This window comes from Adiantum capillus-veneris, chromosome 22 (assembly GCF_014529385.1).
Source record: "Adiantum capillus-veneris isolate H3 chromosome 22, ASM1452938v2, whole genome shotgun sequence".
Lineage (NCBI taxonomy): Eukaryota > Viridiplantae > Streptophyta > Polypodiopsida > Polypodiales > Pteridaceae > Adiantum > Adiantum capillus-veneris.
The window spans coordinates 55,789,967-55,803,261 of NC_140952.1; the positions used below are offsets into that span (position 1 = coordinate 55,789,967).

General features: G+C 41.5%; 1 pseudogene; it reads left to right on the forward strand.

The window, feature by feature from the left end:
* Positions 1-815: 815 nt before the first annotated feature.
* Positions 816-1,320, forward strand: LOC147429397 (uncharacterized; annotated as a pseudogene).
* Positions 1,321-13,295: the final 11,975 nt, after the last annotated feature.

Genomic DNA, 13,295 nt, shown 5'->3' on the forward strand with positions numbered 1-13,295 from the left:
CTTTGAAATGCGGCTTAAATTTTTGAAGACCAGAGAAGGCATCCACGTGTCTCTCTCTCCTTTCTTCTCCAAGGAGCACTGCACAAGAGCTGCTGACATTTAATGTTCTCAGACGACCTCAGTGATTTGAGTGGGAAGAGACTATGCAAAACAATAAACTAGAGAGAGCGACCGACCGACGTGCAAGATCTGTTGTCCGTGTGGGTGTCCATGGCACTACGCGTGTGCGCACTGCAGCAAGATTCAGTCTCAGGAGCTTGTGAGCGCCTACTAATTGAGAAACAAGTGAACATGCAAGTATGCAATACTAGATACTTTTGTGCACACACACACACACCGATGGTTAAATGCTTGTGCAATCCTACAAATTGGTCCTACACAACTACGAGTATGTGTGTGTGTATGTGTGTGTGTGTGTGTGTGTGTGTGTGTGTGTGAGAGAGAGAGAGAGAGAGAGAGAGAGAGAGAGAGAGAGAGAGAGAGAGAGAGAGAGAGAGAGAGGAGAATCGTCGACTAAGTTTATGTGCATGAAAGAGAGCATCGTCCAGGCCCTTAAGCTACTGAGTGATTGCATGTGTGAGAGAGTGAGAATTGGGACCCATCTCTGTGTGGTGCTGCTTCTGCACCATGGCTATCACATTGTGGCTGTTGCTCAACTCAGTCATCTCCTGTATTCCCTCACCCCTCTTGCTCATTCGCCATGCTAGAGAAGCACCACGAGAGAGAGAGAGAGAGAGAGAGAGAGAGAGAGAGAGAGAGAGAGAGAGAGAGAGAGAGAGAGAGAGAGAGAGAGAGAGAGTTTCACTCTCTTTCTTCTCTTTAACATTCTACGGTGGAATGTGTATGATCTTGATAATAGGAAGAAGGTTAGCATGGATGAGGAGGCAACAACCAGGGATGAGACTATACGACCACAACAATAGAGAAAGAACGACTACCTTGCCAAGATTTGAGATGCAACATTTGCCAACAGAGAGGCGCAGCCCTTAACAATGATGGTGAATCCATTTTGCTTATGTTGCCAACAATGAGGCATATAAGGGTCCCCAAGAAGTGGATTTTTTTGTTTTGGAGATAAGGAGCTTCAATGTCTCTACAAGAGGACTACAAAAGAGCAATGATGGAGTTGAAGCCGTTGATGAGCTCTATAGAATTGGATATGGTTGCTTAGACAAAACTAGAAAAAGGTCTTCATACCTTCTCAAAATCTTGATGCAAGAGGAGACCGAATCATTTGTTGGAACAATTTTAGATCATTGAGTGAATCTAGAGAAGATGCTTGAGGAATTGTGGGAAGAAAGACTAAAGAGGGAGCAATAGGACCGCCGACAGAGAGATCAATAAATAGTTTCAACTCCTGATAAAGGAGATCAAAATTTTTTACCAAAAAGAGGATGCTGGCTCTCTGACAATCCTTCTTTTGGGAATGCAAGATAAAGTGGGCAAGCCGATGGAGTTTCATTGGAGATCAGGACGCTTTATAATTATGCAATCATGTAGGACAAGTCTCTCCATTTTGGTTTATGGGTTGGTAAATGATGAGTGGCAAGCAAGCAATGAGACTATGTCTACACAATATTCACAGTGCTTTCATGGTCTATCTAAGAGATGAGTGTTTTGCTTAAGCAAGAAAACTACGTGTGCTTGAAGGTTTCCTTCCATTGCGCATCTTCCTTTAGAAGGGTTTATATATTTTGAGCAAGTTTACCTTGCAACAAACCTCTCATGTTGACTTATATATTTACACTATAAGAGGTTGTGTGCACTTGTGACGTTTTTAGCGACGAATATACATTGGGTTTTTATACTCCCCGACGTTGCTAAGAGCGTCGCTAATAGCGTCGATACAGGAACGTCGCTATGAGCGTCGCTATAACCGTTGCTATATAGCGACACATATAGAGACTCTTACATGCTACCTACAGCAACGCTTGTAGCGACGTTGCAGAGCCTTATACAGCGACGCCTGAGAGTAAACTTTTTTGGTGGCAGGGCATTCACCCATCAACCATATTGAATGTTTCAATAATAGAGAAAACCTAAATGATTCAATGCCCTTCCACTCATCAACCATATTGAATGTTTCAATAATAGAGTAAACCTAAATGAATCCAAGATAAGCCCAGATTCACCTTTGAAAGAAAGTGCAAGCCTAGGCATAGACCCAAAGTAGTCACCCACAATACAATATAACCATTAACTGCATCATCCATAGTATTGTTTGCAGAATAAAGATACAAAATCAACAAAAGTAAATTGATGAAAGTAAATCAATGATAATTCTTCACATCATAGGCAAAATCACTTGATTGTTAAGCTTTGCAAATGTAATAGTTACAACACCATTGTCATTATTGAGAAAATATACATGGTTTTCTAATAGTTACAAAAAGACGTATACATCTCATGATACATATGCTATGACAAAAGGAAACTAATGTTATCTAGCTACGGCTAGAGTGATGTCGTTTAATCTGAGGTTTCATCGCATCCAAGCGGCGTATCTGTCCGATTCTACAAAAAAAAAAAAAAAGACACCTATCTGTAAGTATAAACATATAATTTACAAAACAATACAACAAATAGAAAAGAGTAAACCCTAATACTAACCATGCCGTCGCGAGAACTCAGAATGTCCATCAGGGCGTTTAAGCCCTTCCTTCCTGCATACTCGCACTCATAGGTGTGGGGTCACGTCCTGTCATCAACCACTGTTCAAAACATACAAAGAATCCATTATGTTAGAATTTAAAAACCCCTAAACCCTAAACTATCAAACCTAAAGAGCAATGCAAAAACACTTACAAAATTGACCTCAAATGATGCCCACCCGCCTCTTCCCAAGTGGTGCGAGCTCCCTGCCTCTACTCGCCCTTTGGCTGCCTCCTTTTGTTGCTTCCATTGTCAGGATTCTCGCACGCTGGTCGCTTCGCATTCTTCCAATCTTCTTTGGCCATCCAATATGGTTGTTCCACCCATGCTTTATTGCTTTTTGCACTTCAAAACGCTTGTGCTTGTAGTATTCGCACATTCAAACCTCCATCAGGTCTTCATTGAAGCGGTCATCCCGTGTTGACACGGGAAACTCGTCATGCAGCATGCTGATGACTCTGTCTTTTAATTTTCTTGTTACTTTACTCCAGGTGTTTAGTATGTAGTGTCTAAACACTTGAGAGCAAAGACCGCGCATGCACGAGATCACCTTCTTGCCTTCATCATCGAAGATGATGCCGCCGTTGAAGTCGACGGAGTAAGGCAAGCTCTCTCGCCTGTGACGCGTGAACCTGGGTGTCCTGGCAGGGGTCTCTAGTGGCATGTCGATGGGGGTACGGACGTCAGGTGTCTCAACTGGAGTCTGGGTCCCGAAGCGAGGAGTGTCGACTGGGGTGATTCCCGGAGGAGTAGGTAGTGGTGTGTAGCAAGGAACGACCGTCAGCTGTGCAAAACCTGGCATAGATAGCGATGCCGTGACTGGTGTGGGGGCAGGCAAAGAAGGGGAAGGTAAAGAGCCTCATCAAACACGAGGCGGTGTCGAGGCATCAGCGGCGACATCCCCACAACAACCACTACCGCCACCACTAGAGCGTCGGTGCCTAGACGAGTGTGAAGATTGTCTCGTCGACACCGAGGCTTCGAAGCGCACTGAATGCTCCAAAACACAGGGAGACGCTGAAGGAGTAGAACAACGTGATGGTGCTCCAGAGCGATGATTCTCCTCGTACCACCTCTGCTGTCGGGTTAACAAAGAAGAAAAAAACTCATCATCATCCATACCTGCATTAAACACACGAACATTTAATCTTAATATTGAATGAATGGAGAAGAAAACATGGATAAGTAGAGAGAGAGAGAGAGAGAGAGAGAGAGAGAGAGAGAGAGAGAGAGAGAGGACTCATAAAGGGGGAGGGTTTCCTGTGTAGAGAGATTTCATTGAAGTTCTTGTGAATTTGTAAAAGTATTGCGCTCCGGGTGCGATGGAGACTGCACTAGTAGTGCTTCTTAGCGTCTCTTTCATCTGATCAACTAGATCTAGTGGTGGGATGAGCATCATCTATGAGCAGAGACAGATCACTTCCTTCGCGATTACAGCTTAAGTCTCCATCGCACTCGGAGCGCAGTGCTCGTCGTCCCTGCTTGTGAGAACATACCTGGAGCATACGTACCTGGAGTGGATGCAATGATGATTAAATACAATGACGCAATGACGCATATAGACAAGAATGGACAAAATGCCACGTGAATACAATATATATTATAAAACGGAGAAAATTTGTTCAAATACAATATTTATGGCTTTAAGAGGTCTCTCTCTCATCCTCGCATAGCTCATCATAACTTCCTATACCTATATAGAGCTCTTCGTTTAGACAGATGTCCTCCGTTTCATTTTGTAGATCCTCTACATGCACCCCATAGAGAGTAGCAGCTTGATGCTCGTCTGGCACCACCTCAGCGGCTTTTGACTGAGCATCTTCTCCGATCTCTTTCATTGATGCCGCTGTAATTGGCACATGGTAGCCCTCATACGTCCATGCACTATGAGGGGCTACCTCTATGACGTACCACCACTTTGATGCAGACTTTGTAGGACGAAATATCACCTGCCAGAGCCACATAACTTACATGAGAGCTTCCAAGCACATAACTTCTAAAATTGAATGTTAACTATTTACATACTTACTTGTTTACAATGCTCGGGTAGTACGAACGTGTCTCTTAGGCCAGTTCATTTCTTGGTTGAATCCACCTCAAGGAAACCAAACTCTCCTCTACGCACAGTAGCGTTGCAACCCTCCATGATTATCTTGAATCATTGCACGTCGAACAAGTCGAAAATCTCTTGTAGCGTGCCAAAGTAAGTAAGTTCCGCCACCACAGGATCTGCATTAGAGGACCGTTGTCGACTAGACTGTTCAAATTTTTCCATGATTCCACAATCTTGAGTAAAACGCTTTTTGTCGATCCGTTCCACCCTAAAATGTTGACCTTTACACCATGCTGTTGTGTATGACTTATACTACAACCAACAAAGATTATGAGTGGCTGTTCAAACATCTAGAAAGTCACTAGTCGTACATTGCAAACTTACCTTGGTCGCGCAACCCCGAGAGTACTCCCACTCCTCCTCAGTCACTTCTTCACCACATTGTTGTGCACTTTTCAATCGGTTGTGCAACCATCTTAAGCTCATGAATGTTGGTATGCTCTCCAGACCCGTCGGATAATGCATCGGTGGTCGTCTTCCCCGTCTCCACTCGATCCGTGCCCTTTGTTGCTCTTGCTTTGCATCCTCGTATTGTGAAATCCACTTTTGCATCACTAGATTGTGAAGCATGCAAAATCGATTGATTTTAGCCTCTAGATCTTCTCTCATCTTCTTCTCAACACCGAGATTGCACATGACAATCCCAGATATGGGCTCATCATCTATGGTTTGCCATAGCGTGTCCCGTGCTTTATCAAATCTATCTAGCCACTCTTCAATGTAAATTAGGGACTTTGATACCAGCCAACTTTCTGCCATGCTACCCTCGGACGTGCCTTATGACACACATATCCCTTAAGTGTTTTCATGAAACGTTCTAAAAAGAATACCATCTGGAATGTACTGTGCCAGCTATTTTCACCTCATCAACTTGGGAATAAGAAGATGCACATGAACGGTTAGCATGGTAGTAGGAAAGTGTTTCTCTAACATGCACACAACCTCCGTAGTGTTTAGTTTGGCAAATGGTATGGAGTCTACATTGATCTCCTTTTGTGAGATCCATTGCACCAACTTCGCAAGTTTGTATATTGTGTTACGGACGTCAAGAGACAAACATCCCTCAATGGCCATCGGTAAAAAAAACTGGCAGGAATCCGTAGCCTCACCATCCGAAGATTTATTCTCCTCATTCCATGATGCTAGGGCATCCATGACTTACATTCGAAGAAATGCTTGATGCGAGGAAGCAGAGGAAAATGTCGCAAAACCTTTTGTGGAATTTTTGTTCCGTGGAGATATACTCGATATCTCTCGGAATCACATTTCGGACACTTCTCCACGTCTATGTATTCCCCTCTAAAAAGAATGCAGTCGTTAGGACAAGCGTGAATCGAATTATAATCCATCCCCAAGTTTCACAAGATCTTTCTTGCTTCCTCTTTGGAATCTGGCATCACATTATCAGCTGGCAGTATGTGCTCTTTGAGCAATCTACACAAAAAAAAAATGCGGTACACTTGTGTAAGTAATCTATCATATCATTATACATCTAGAGTTTTTTATTAAAGCGAACACATTGTAATAGATCACCTGAAAAGCGTTGTGACGCTAATGTCACTCCATCCAAACTTTGCCTGCATATTGAGAAGAACCAGGAGCACCTTCAATCTAAACACACGTGCTCCATCATACAATGGCGTATCGGCTTCACTTTTCATATCATCATAGATAAGCATTTCTGAATCCATGATCGTCGATCTCGGGCTCAAACATTGCCTCGTTGGGAATGTGGTCTGCATGATCATCCTCCGAGCTGTCAAAGGCTACATCTTGTGGCCTCACGTATGCTGCTTGACCAAAGCGCCTGCGACCATGTCCATTGGGTTGCAAGATTGCTGCCTGTCGGCCAGGGTCAGAGTCCGACGAGTTATAATTGGCAACAACTCAATCTATAATAGATGGATCAAAATCGCCAAATTTGCGAACATGCTGCAAAGAAACGCGTCTTATCCGTCGCACAGGATGCTTGCATTGATTACAAGGACATAAGATCCTTGTTGAAAGATAGGTGTTTCGGTTGGACAGCCCCACATCCTTGTCACTACTCATAATGAGGGTAAAAACCTTATAACCTGGACATAAATTTAATCTTCTATTGGAATCCTCCGTCTCTCTCTCTCTCTCTCTCTCTCTCTCTCTCTCTCTCTCGCTCTCTCTCTCTCTCTCTCTCTCTCTCTGTGTGTGTGTGTGTGTGTATGTTCACATTGTAAACTACCTCACATTCTCTAGTCATGTCCAATCCCTGCACACCTCGGTCTAAAGGTGCACGGAGATCAGAACCACCGGGTTATAATCTCGTCTTTATTGATCAATGACTATATTGAGAAATCTACACACCCACGTCTACATGATAGTGCATATAGTGGACAAAATCCCTTTGCCTCTTCTCTAGATGTAGCATTTCATAGCATCTTAACATCTCTTCACAATAGATCTTTGTTCGAGGGATTACTTAGCACATTACATGTTGGACTCCATTCTGAGTATCATGCCGTTGAAAGCTTTCCAACTTAAGGTCGCATCCGTACAGAGGAAGAGAGGGATCACCGTTCATCTAACTCTATTTTTTTTACCGTAATCCCGAAGGTAGACTCTAATATGAAAACTCAATCCAAAATCTAATCTTAAATCTAATTTAATTGAACATGTGGTGATCGCAGCTAATTGAATATGGTTAGTGTGCGAGTTAATAGGTGTCAGATTCTGATGGGAATATACATATTGTTGTGTAACTAGTGTTTGCTCTTTGGGCAAAGCGCACCTTCATTGACATGCACTAAAATCTAACTTAAATCTAATCTAATCTTAAATCGAACATAAATCTAAATCTAATCTAATCTTAAACTCAAAATAAACCTAAATTTAATCTAATCTCAAATCTAACCTAAACAATTTAACTTAAATCTAAATTTAATCTAGTTAATTTTAAATCTTGTTTTAATCTTAAATCTAAATCTAATCTAATATTAAACTCAACATAAACTTAAATCTAATCCAATCTTAAATCCTAAGCCTAAATGTAATCTAACGTAAATCTAACATAGCTAGCTAATCTTTAATACTGTCCTAATTTTAAATTTAACCTAACCTTAATGCAACGTAAATCTAAATCTAACATAATTTTAAACTCAACATAAACATAAATCTAAATGTAATCTAACCTAATTTAATTTGAATATTATCCTAATCTCTCTCTCTCTCTCTCTCTCTCTCTTTGTTTTCTCCCCTTACCTCTCTCTTTCGTCTTCTCCCCCCCTCTCTCTCTTTGGTTTTTTATTCTCTCTCTCTCTCTCTCTCTCTCTCTCTCTTTCTCCCTCTTTCTCTTTCTCTTTGTTTTGTCCTCTCTCTCTCTCTATGTTTTATATCTTTCTCTCTCTCATTCTCTCTCTCTCTCTCTCTCTCTCTCTCTCTCTCTCAATGCGTGTGTGTATGCATTCTTTGTTTATGCATGTGTGTGTGTATGTGTTTTTTGTTTATGCATCTGCTCTTTCTCTCTCTCTCTCTCTCTCTCTCTCTCTCTCTCAAAGGCAGTGTGTGTGTGTGTGTGTGTGTGTGTGTGTGTGAGAGAGAGAGAGAGAGAGAGAGAGGGAGAGAGAGAGAACGAGGGGAAGGGAACATGAGAGAGGAGAGGGAAGGAGCATATCTGGCTCTCCTTCCTCTCCTCGTGTATGTGTGTGTGTGTGTGTGTGTGTGTGTGTGTGTGTGTATGTGTGTGTGTGTGTGGGGAAGAAAGAGAGAGAGAGGGAGAGCGCGGGTTCCTCTTTGCTTGAGCATCAAAAACTTAGATCTGAGATCTGAGTTTTTGAGTGCTCTCGGTTTATTTTTTACCCCTGTCGGCGTCGCTATGGGTGTCGCTACTTTTGAGCGTCGCTAATGTGAAGTACCTCTTGTAGTGTTAGGGAAAACCTTACGCAGCATGTGCACACAATGGCTGATTTAACTTTGCTAAGTAGCAAAGGGTTCTTCATATCAACTCTTAGACTCTTATGCATTTTGTTTTTGGTTAAAAATGTTGGACTTTATAATGCTTTATGCTTTGACAGGGGCGTTTTGAAAGGTATGATGTTTAAGATTCGAGAATAATTGAGAGAGAGAGAGAGAGAGAGAGAGAGAGAGAGAGAGAGAGAGAGAGAGAGAGAGAGAGAGAGAGCACTTCTTCCATGATATTCTACGTGTGTCACAAGCTATTGCTTACTGTGATAGCATTACCTTGCTGGTATCCACCATTTTGGTAAGACCTTAATCATAACTTATTGTCTCTTATTTTGGCATGCAAAATGGTATCTAAAATTAGAGTTTTGAACGTGCATGTGCGCAACCCAAAAAAATGGCACTAGTAAGGCCACCTTCCTGGGCGAATGGAAAGCGATATCCCCTTCCCAAACACGTGCGCTCTCGGCGTTTTGCAAAGGAACTCTAACCCCTTTCTAGCGCATGTGAAGCTTTGTACGTGAGCGAGCTTGAGCGACCAAGCCTCAGGGTTGCATGCTGCCCGCCGACCAAGGGCCATCCTCAAATTTATGGGCTGGCCCCCTTCATGCTCGACGATATCAATGGTGACTGCCTGTCATCCCAATCGGATATTGGGGCCTGCAGTGGCAATCAAAGCCCATATACTGCAGCCCTTGATTGGTAACTCGTACGTGCCATTGAAATGCTAAAGTGCATGCACGCTATTGAAATACACATATCAGTGATTGGCCAAAAGAGCAGTCAGGCAGTTCACCATGTTGGCTTCTTTGCAAAGAGGGGACATGGACAATTACAATTTGCACACAATGAGAAAAGGATGCATGCCGTGTGCAGCCAACAGTCCCAAATGGCTGAGATTGAGAAAGAGACTCTAGGTTGATGTTGAACAGCTGGTAGCATCGTTGAAGGACCTTAAGATCCACAACCTTGAAAACGATCATGTGCTGACAGAACAAGCCAAGCTCAATGGAGACGAGAGAGAGAGAGAGAGAGAGAGAGAGAGAGAGAGAGAGAGAGAGAGAGAGAGAGAGAGAGAGAGAGAGAGAGAGATTCAAGGAGGAGAAGAAAAAAGAAAACAAGTTTAATCAGAAGAGACATCAAGGATCTACACGAGTTGCACTCAAAACACTTTTTTGTGCGCTTGCACCGCGCGTGCTCACGCACACGCACATGCACACACACACACACACAAAGGAGAATAAGAGGAAGAAGAATTTAACATATTGTGGAAACAATTTCAAAAAGAACCTGTAGGCAAGTCTTGAACTCAAGACATCTTTTTATTTCCTTTGTTGAGGTTGAAGAATCCTCAAGCACTAAGGAGTCAAAAGAGCGGCACCACCTCTAGAATGTGTGCGCAAAAAAAAAGGGCATGAGTAGCAAGGTTACCAAACTTGCCTCTATGGGCCAATAGAAGACAGCAACCACTTCCCAATGTGTGCGCTACATGAGTGGTAATGGCAGCTTGGAGACAATGCTTGCTTGTGTGCCTTCTTCACCGGTCCCATGCACATGAACACACTGCTTGAAGGTCACCTGCTGATGGGTATTGTTCTCAATGTGCTCCATCTTGACCTTGCGGCCGATTTTTACACACACACACACACACACACACACACACACACACACACACACACACACACACACACAAAGAGAGAGAGATTGCAACCAGTGATAGACTGGGTCACTGGGGCTTTGAGAATAGGGATACAAGATTTTTAAGGGAATGCCATTTCTGATATAAATTGTAAGTCTCTTAACCAGAAGCCCATGTTGCATTGTAGCTCAAAGGAAAGATCTATGGATTGGTGCACAGGTTCGACAACGAGGCTTCAACTATCAAGGGGATGAGAGGTTCTATGTAGACTCAGCAAGTGGAGTGACAACCATTGTGGCACTTGAGGTGGCAAGGCAGAGAGCAGTAGGCATGTGTGTGTCTGTGTTTGTGTACACACACGAGAGAGAGAGAGAGAGAGAGAGAGAGAGAGAGAGAGAGAGAGAGAGAGAGAGAGAGAGAGAGAGAGAGAGAGAGAGAGAGAGAGAGAGAGAGAGAGAGAGAGAGAGAGAGAGAGAGAGGTTATTCCAGTTTCCCCTTCTTTTTCACACACACACATCCGTGAGAAGAAAGATTTTGATGTCATAGGAACAATCCCAAGAGACCTCAAAGATCCATCTGAGGAGTCTTGAACTCAAAACCTAATACTCTAGAGGGAACTGGGATAACCAATCTGCCACAGTTGGTTGATAGAAAGGCTATTTCAGCTCCCTCTCTAGACATCCATGAAGTTGACATGGGTAATTAAATTCATGATAATATTGTTTGTGAATTAAGGACTCTTGGAATGAACATTGCTTGCTCTTGAATGGAGTGATAGCACAATGGATAGTGATTAGGAAAGCCGAACTCAAAGGGTTTAGAACTATCTGATTTCAATTGTCTATGGTTGCATTTGAAGGTATACTGGTGCATCATGAGAGATTTCATATAGGAAACGTCGTCTCTTGGAGTAGATTCATCATAGGATAAGCCCAACAACAACAAGAGTTGCTGACAACAAGTGCGGGGTGCAAATATTTTCTCCACTCTACTTGCATCTTGAAGCCATGGGGCATGGTGCACGTAGTTGACATTGGAAAACAAATTTGTGCACAACATTCAAGATGCAATCACTTTGCTGAGCTTTAGCTACTAACAAAGTTGCATGGCCGGAGGGAAAGGCTTGGGGGCAATGTTAGAAAAAAATTGATTTCTTAACCATACACAATTCCTTTTTATGATATTTTAGTGAGGAATAATTGGAGCGAATTTCTTGTATTTTCACACTGATTTCCTTAGATTTTAGGCAAAATTTATCCTTTTCCTCTTGCTTATAACTAACATTATTGAACTCTAAAACGACTTAATTGTAAGCTAAGATACACTTTTCTTGAATATTTATGTTGTGTTTGAGACTTAGATGGCATGACCAACTAATTTGTAAACATCAATACATGGTACAAGGAATACTACCATAGTGTATTGATTCAAAGGATTTCAATAGATCATTTCAAACACTCTGAGCGAGAGAGAGAGAGAGAGAGAGAGAGAGAGAGAGAGAGAGAGTAAAATGATTGGATGGGGAAAAGTCGTCTGCCCATACATAAAAACGAATTCTTCTATGCACGAAAAGTAAAGAAGTGTGATCAGCATGCGAAGACCAAGGTAATCTCCATTTGTTTTGTCTCTTGAGGTGGAGTTTCTTTAGTTTGATGTAGGGTTTTGATCTTCACAAGTATAACTACCTTGGTGTCTATCCCTTCCTACCCTTAAAAAGTGATCATTTCATGTAGGGTTTTGATCTTCACAAGTACAAGCACCTTGATGTCTATCCATTCCTACCCTCTAAAACGTGATCGTTTCATGTGTTTACAAACAACTAATAGTGGATTCACCTTCCTTTTGGCTCGAATATCACTATTGATAGTTCAACGAGGGAAGAGAGGGGTGCAAAAAATGAGTCCTTTTTTATTTGACCGCAACAACGTGCGGGTCACATACTAGTCAACACTAATTGAGAAAAAAAAGCATACAGGGAAAGGCATGTTTCCTATGGTTAATAAAACTTGGGGGAAGATGATGCCATCCCCACACCATACTTAAGTATGATTTTCTCTTTAGGGCACATGCTTCATTTCTCATTATTTTTTCGACAGTATCTATAATTTTGATTTCTATCTACTAGCTTCTAAATTCTCCAATTTTGCAAGGTTCATTCAATCATTGAACCCTATGCGAGATCCTTTTACCAAATCTACAACACAAAATTCACAAATGCTACCATCCTTTTCTTGGAACGAAGCACTCTTAATCACAAAAAACACCAACATTTGCACAAAGTATTGAATAGTTAACCACATTGTTTTGTATCACCAATGGATCCAAAACGCAAACTAATCATGGCACACTTGTTTGCTACCTTTTTGGCTCAATTTGATATTTCCCTTTCTTTGTGTTAAAACATGCCTTAGAGACTCTATTTTTGAACAAATTTTTGAATGCCTCTATTTGGCTTTTTTAATACAAGCTTTAGAGGAAAACAGACTTTTCCATTCATTCTCAATCTTATTGGCATTTTGAGTGTTTTTTGACATGCGTCTCTCAATTGGGGTTTCAAAGAATTGAGATCTAAGGAAGTCATCTCAAGTGTCCCTCAACTGGGATTTTAAAGAATTGAGTTTTGTCATCACTTTTCGTCAATCCATCTTTGAAAAATCATATTTCTATTATACACACTTCACTTTAAATTCCTCCAAAAAAAAGTCAAGTTGTCTTTAAAAAAAAAAAAAACAATTTGATACTGTTTTCTAAAATTTACATGGAACTAAAAAACAAATTGATAATGTTTTCTAAAAAAAAACAAATTGATACTGTTTTCTAAAATTTACATGCATAAAATATCTATTTATAGTCATCATATTTTTTATGCTTTTAATTTTTCCCCTTCTCTCTTCATTTTGGTCTTTTAGAAGGCGAATTTATAAGTTAGGAATTTTTTTATGAGAGGTTTATATGTTT